Here is a 6,773-nt window from a genome sequence, read left to right as displayed (position 1 = left end):
GACTTCCCCATCGACTTCCCCATCGACTTCCCCATCGACTTCCCCATCGACTTCCACCGATTCCTCACGAATTTCTCGCGATTCCTCACTAATTTCTCGCCATTCCTCACGAATTTGGACTTATCGGACTTACCCGACTTTCCCCCCTTTCCTCACCGACTTCTCTTCACGACACCCTAGTACACAAACCCACCCAAACTTTGCGGAAAGGATTAATTAAATTTTTTGAAGGATTTTCGATAACAAATTGGTACGGAAATTTTGCGCGCATAACTTGTTTAATCTACTGTTAAGTGTAAAAATTGACAATATTTTGATTCTTTTTCATCTCCTTCGTTGTTAATCGTTCAACAAAATTGTGAGGAGGATTTTGAACTTTTTTGGATGAATTTGACAGAAATTGATAGAAAATGGTACGAAGATCGAAAAAAAACGATAGAAAATGATGCAAAAATCCAGTGAAGAAAGCAAAAATCGATAGAAAGACCCAAAATTGAGTGAATCTTCGAGACATAGAAATGGTCTTCCCAAAGGCTGTCTCTGTCTCGAGGCACAAGTTCAAAATCGAAAAAATCACCGAATAAAAAGAGCATCACTCCAAGAACACTTGGTCGATTGCCGATAGTCAATTAGATTAAATGATAGATGAAATGGGCAAGTTATATAGCAATATTTTCATTTTATTCGATCGATACGGCCGGATGCTTGCTGCCATGCAAATCGGTTGGCGTTGCGTGCTCATTGATTCGTTCGTCTATTCTTTCGAATCGGTTGTTGTGTGTTCATTGTTCTCGTTTAGTTGAATAAATGCAATTTACGCCTTTTGTTTCTCGCATCACGAGAGAGAGCGAGCGAGAAATTGGCGACAGAGTGAAAATGTATCGCACGCAAAACCGCGGCCGCGGCCGCGCGTACACACACAATTGAGAGAGCTTGTAAATAAAAGGTGGCTTGTGTTGTCGTTGTCATCAAATTGTCTTATAATTTGGTTGTTTTGAGCAAAAATTTAATTTTCATTGTGGTTTCAAAATGAAATCGCGTCGTTTTTTTCCCTCTTCTCTTCGTCTTTGCTTATTTAATTCGTGGCAACACGAACAGACACATATACACAACAAATGAGCTGATTGAACCTTGTGCAATTTATCAAAAAAAAGAAAAAGAAAAAATGTCGAAATAAACTCAACTATTCTTGATGTGTGTGGTGTAAATGACCGCAAAATGAGTAGACAACAAAGCAAAATTGTGACCGTCCAAAAAAGAAAAACCGTTCATCGCAACCACAGAAATGTGCTTGTTTTTTTCTTCGTTTTCCGAACATTCCACTGGCGATCATATATAATGACAAACAGTTGTCGGGGATGACCTTTCATGGCCTGGCGAAAAACAGCGACAACGACGACGTTGACGAAGAAAAACTGAAGAAATGACCTGTTAGTGTCTCGAAATCACATCACTACAAAATGAACGCAACATCGAATATACACCATTTATTCTATACAATTCGCTCATTGAGCGCCGCATTGTATTTTTAATACAGAAAAGATGAAAAAAAAAAAACGAAACGACACACCGGAAAAAAGCGTCTAGCGTACGAAATGAGAAGAAAACAACATTCATACACATTCACAAGACACATACACGTACACATAGACCGGGAGAATGAGAAGAATGAAATAAGCAGAACGGAAATAAAAGTGTGTATTCAAAGAGAATGAAGAGCGAACGAACGAAATTCCCAAAACAATGACCAAACTCGTAGAAACGGCTGAAGAAACGGAAAATGATTGAACAACAACAGAAGCACATAAAAACGCATCTCCAACTTGGATTTCCGTGTGTCAGTATGTGTGTGTGTGTGTGTGTGTGTGTGTGTGTGTGCCTGTGCATCAAGTGAAGCTCTCGAAACAAACTCATTATTTATCTCGTGCCGATGCTTCTTTTTTTGTTTGTGCTTTCAGCTCGCATGTGAAATAGATGTATGGCTAGCGAACGCGACGTGAAACTGTTATGCGTTTGGCAAAATTGTTTTGTAATTGTTCCTTCTATGCCTATTTCTCAATCCCGAGTATTCTTTTGTTATACACACGTTCGCCTCTTGCGCTCTCTTTTCTCGGTTTTTTCATCGAATTAAACAGTCGGCACTTTTTGTTTCGTTTCACATATGCATCTCAATCGGACAATAGGGTCAAGAGAGAGAGAGAGAGGGGAGAGAGAGGGAGAGAAAGAGAGAGATGAAAAAAGAGAGAGAAACATAAAAAACGGTACGTGATGCTGCTGGTCAGCGATGCGCATACCGAGAACAATTATAATTAGAAGATTTCAATTTACAATGAAATGAACGAAATTGCATAATTCGTTTGCTGACCACATCAGCAGAAGCACAATTGTATACTGTGCATGGGCCTCCAACACACACTTGACCACTTGAGAGAGTGAGCATTGGATGATGGTCTCTGGTTTCCTATTCATGCTTACTGGAGACAACGCACCAAATGACAAATGCTTTTTCTTCTGTTGCAAGCGAAAAAAAAGTGAATTCTTTTCTTTTGCCAACAATTTTCATTACCCGAACCGATATTACCAACCATTTGCAATCTTCGGATGTGTTTTGAACACAATCTTTTCAATTTTTCATGCGCTTCTTTTCGGTTTCAATTTTTCAGTGAAGAATTTCTTTATACACCAAATCTCGCATTAATTTCCAACGTGTTTTCTCCGAATTTTCGCTTTTCAACTTATTCAATTTGCGTCTCTAATTACGAAATGATTCGATTTTCATTTTCATCACGAACAAAAAAAGCCTCCATTGATTTGATGTTGATAACGAATACACACACTTCATATGCATGTCACCGTGTTATGACCTCCATCACTTTCATTGCTCATGGCCGTATGTGTTGCGCATTTTTTGTTTCATTTGCTTTAATTAATCCAAAAATAAATTCAATTTTAAGTGGTCTCAAATATCCCCTTTCACATTGACTTTTTCACCTTAAATCAGAAAAACGGAAAAACCGCCGTACGAAATGGCCATCACAATCATAACGAATTACTTATAGATACAAAATCGCATTCGGTTTTTTTTCTTCTTCTTCTTCTCCGGTTGTTTTTCGACTATCTCGATATTTTATGATGTTTTTTCAGCTGCATTTTGTTGTTAGTTTTCTTCTAGTGTTTTCGGTTTGTTTTTTGCCAACATCACTCTCTCAGAATTGATAAGATTATACACGTACGGTGTTTTAATCGCTGAACTGATCTGCCCTTAATTAGATATGTATCGTGGATGTTAAAAGCGTTATCACAGTCCATTAAATTTTATATCTCATTGGAATTTCAATAGAAAGTCCATCCATATGCATATCACTGTCGCTACAATTATCGCTGTGTATGTGACATTAACAAATTTCGCGTGTGTGTGTTTGTGTTTTGTTTTTTATTTTAGTTTCCACAAAAATGTGACTACAAAGAAAGTCGTAAATTTTCGAGATGTGATAATGAGTTCCATTCACCGAATGCAAAATAACCGATCTCGATGATCGAAATTAAAAATGTTTTTTTTTTCAAATACTAAACATTGTTTTGTAAACACTAGACACAAACAAAAGCAAACACATGATATAAAAAATAATAATAAAAGAATATTAGTATTTGAACACTCATCAACACAAAATCAAATTGATATCAGAAGATGTCTTGGCAAAAAGCATCAATGAGGCACAAATGGAATGAAAATGTTCACACGCACAAGAGATTGGAAAAAAAATCAAGAAAAAACATCAATACCATCCAAATTATAGATATATCATCAAAATCAGCAAAAAATCACTATAAAAACATCAACGGTGCAATAAAAAAGGGAGTATCATAATGACAAAGGAGTATCATAAACTGCCAAATCAATTATCTATTGAAATATGAATCATTATCGCGAAAAAAATATAATTTTTTTTTTTGATAAAATTATCAAAATATCAAAAATATTTGAAAAAAGCATCGAAATGGAAAGAAGTATCATAAACTGCGAAAGAATGGTGCGAAAAAATCTATAAAACTCAATAGTATCGATAAAATTAGCAGAAATATCTGAAAGTAAACAAAAGCAGCTTCAAAATTCAAAATACATCCAAAAATCTTATCAAATTCCGTATAATGAATTTCAATTGATCAATACCTTGTTAGCTAGTTAATAGTTCTACCATTCCGGGCTTGGTATGTATCGAAAAATCGTTTTTTCCGCCAAACAAAACATAAAAAACAGTTTAAAATTATTGAAATACGTCTTTTTTTTAAATTACTTCAAAACTACTGAAAAGAACTGGTTATGTAATTGTAATGGTGAAAAGAATCTAGAAATGGTCGTATCGCATGATGTGTCCGTTCATATTGTGTGTGCGTCGTGTGTATGGTATTGGCCCGCATTTGGGCGCAGTGTGCGAACGCACGCGCGCACAAAAGACAATCATTCCGTTTATTTGTTTTTAATTAATGGTTCGGTTCAAAAGTACTCTATCATTTACCAGTTTCGATACATTAAATAAATGGTCGAAGTTTTGATGAATTAGCGAAAATTGGACGCGTGAACAGAATCACATTTTATGGCAACAAAACAAAAGCAGCCCGACGAAAAAAACGCAGAGAGAAGAATAACAGAACAAAAAACCACACCGAATCCAACCATCGGCTAGAGAATCGACAAAAGAAAGAAAGAAAAAAACAGCGCACACATAACAATAACGCAACAACAACAACAACAAGAAATGATATGGCAATAAGCCGTTCCCCTGAAAAAAAAACCACAATGCTATTCTACTGAGTTTGTTTTGGCGGTTAATTATTTTAATGTCCGCATTTTGAGCACTCATTCGGTGTAACCAGTATTTTTGGTTGTACGCACGGTGTCGGACATTTGGTTGGACGACGACGACGGCAGCAACTGCAGCAGCAACGACGGTGTGCTCGTAGTTTTTGTCTCGCTGAGCTAGATGTGTTCATATTTTTTGGTCGATACCAAAAATTCCGTTAATATCTTAACGCTATTGTTACGCTTTTTCGCCGCTCATTGGGTGTATGCGAGTGCGTTCGTAGTGGCGACTTGAACCGCTGCTTCCTTTGCGTGATCGATCGAGAGCAGAGAGGGAGAGAGAGAGAGAGAGAGAGAGAGAGAGAGAGAGAGAGAGAGAGAGAGAGAGAGAGCTAGAGTTAGAGGGAGTGGAAGAGGCAGAGAAAGAAAGAGAGAGAAGCACAAAAAAAAGCAGGAAATGGTCCAATTCGACATCCAACAATGAATCGCTTCAGCTGGCCACAAGCGAAAGAGCAATGAGTTTTCCAATTGAATCCAAAAGATGGTATGTTCTCTGATGACAGATACAAAGATGGACAGACGCACATATCATCATCTATCTTCATCTTCACCTTCAGTTTTTGGTAACATCACGGTGTTTGCACAGTAAAAATGAGTAGCAACACCTGCGAAATGCAGTGTCGGAAATTATAAATGGTTCAGCTAAAATCACTCTCGTTCGTTTATCTCTGCCCCGTTTGCTCACTCACTTGCTTGCTCTAAATCATTTCGAACAAACGAAACTGGAATCAACGAGTGTTTTTTTTGTGCAAGTTCCGCATGTATTACTTCTCAATTCCAATGCTGATGATTACGTTAATTATAACTCCGTTTATTTTTTTGCGTATATTTATTTTGATTCATTCATATGTTTCGAATGCGAAAACCGAAAACAAACAAACGAACGAACAAAATGCCAAAACATTTGGCGCTGAACCTAATGCGCGCGCGTACACACCACGTACCACACCAATAGATCGCTTGTGTGTTTTCGAAGAAATTCGGAAAAATGAGCAAGTGCCGCGCGCACATCGATGATTCGAAATGCTTCATTTGAAATTGCGATGAGCTACACGGAGCTTCTGGCACTCGCTCACACACACACACACACACACACACACACCAGATAATCAGTCTGTCTGTAATTGCTATCAAGATTTACGTTTATTATGATGAATGTTTGCGGCTGTTAAGAGATGCAATGCACCTTAGTTTTTTTTCGTTTGTTTTGCTCACATTATTCGGCTGAATGTTGTTGTTTTTCATTTGTTTTATCAATTAATTGCAAGTTTCTTTCGTCTCACCAAATTAAACAATCGCATACTTATTAACGCTGCCAGAAACAAATCTTTTCCTACAATTGAAAATGCAGTGTGCGTTTCTTTCTTTTCACGTTAGGAAATCTTCTTTTAATATCTGTCCTTTGATTTAATGAATGAGATTTTCTACTTTTTTTTTCTCTTTTCTCACTGTCTCTCAATTACATTTAATGGGCATCACGCGAACATTCGAACTATCATCTCAAACATTTGAAATGAAATTTTAATTGAGTCATTTGATTCGATATTGAGATTCAAAGCTGAGATTCCAAACATTCCAAACGGTGACTAAATTAAGTGCTAAAATTAAGAGCGTCAATAAAGAGGCGAAATGGAGAAATTGAGATTCGAAACTGTGAACTTTTCATTGGTTCAGTTTCTTTCGTCGTTTCCGACAGAAAGGAACATTTTAGTTTTCGCTCTTTCTCCTTTGTCTCTCACAACTTTTATCCGTCTCCTTCTTTCATTATCTTTCTCATTCTCACTCTGTCTCTCGACTTCTGTCTTTCTTTTTGTGCCTCTTGTATGTTTCTCTCTCTGTGTCTGTCTGTCTTTCTATCTCTCTCTCTCTCTCTCTCTCTCTCTCTCTCTCTCTCTCTCTCTCTCTCTCTCTC

The 6,773-nt window shown here is 37.2% G+C and overlaps 2 protein-coding genes across 8 annotated transcripts in view; one reads left to right on the top strand and one right to left on the bottom strand.

Moving 5' to 3' along the window:
• The window catches only part of LOC129574469 (glucose dehydrogenase [FAD, quinone]-like), an 81,686-nt gene that overhangs the window by 48,195 nt on the left and 26,718 nt on the right, over positions 1-6,773 (bottom strand). The gene's annotated exons all lie outside the window — the stretch shown is intronic.
• LOC129574467 (myosin-IIIb-like) overlaps positions 1-6,773 on the top strand; it is a 31,510-nt gene that overhangs the window by 3,571 nt on the left and 21,166 nt on the right. The gene's annotated exons all lie outside the window — the stretch shown is intronic.

Source organism: Sitodiplosis mosellana, unplaced genomic scaffold, assembly GCF_009176505.1.
Source record: "Sitodiplosis mosellana isolate CC-2019 unplaced genomic scaffold, AAFC_SMos_1.0 Smas_scaffold_6162, whole genome shotgun sequence".
In the NCBI taxonomy this organism is placed as follows: Eukaryota; Metazoa; Arthropoda; class Insecta; order Diptera; family Cecidomyiidae; genus Sitodiplosis; species Sitodiplosis mosellana.
This window is presented reverse-complemented; position numbering and strand designations above follow the sequence as displayed.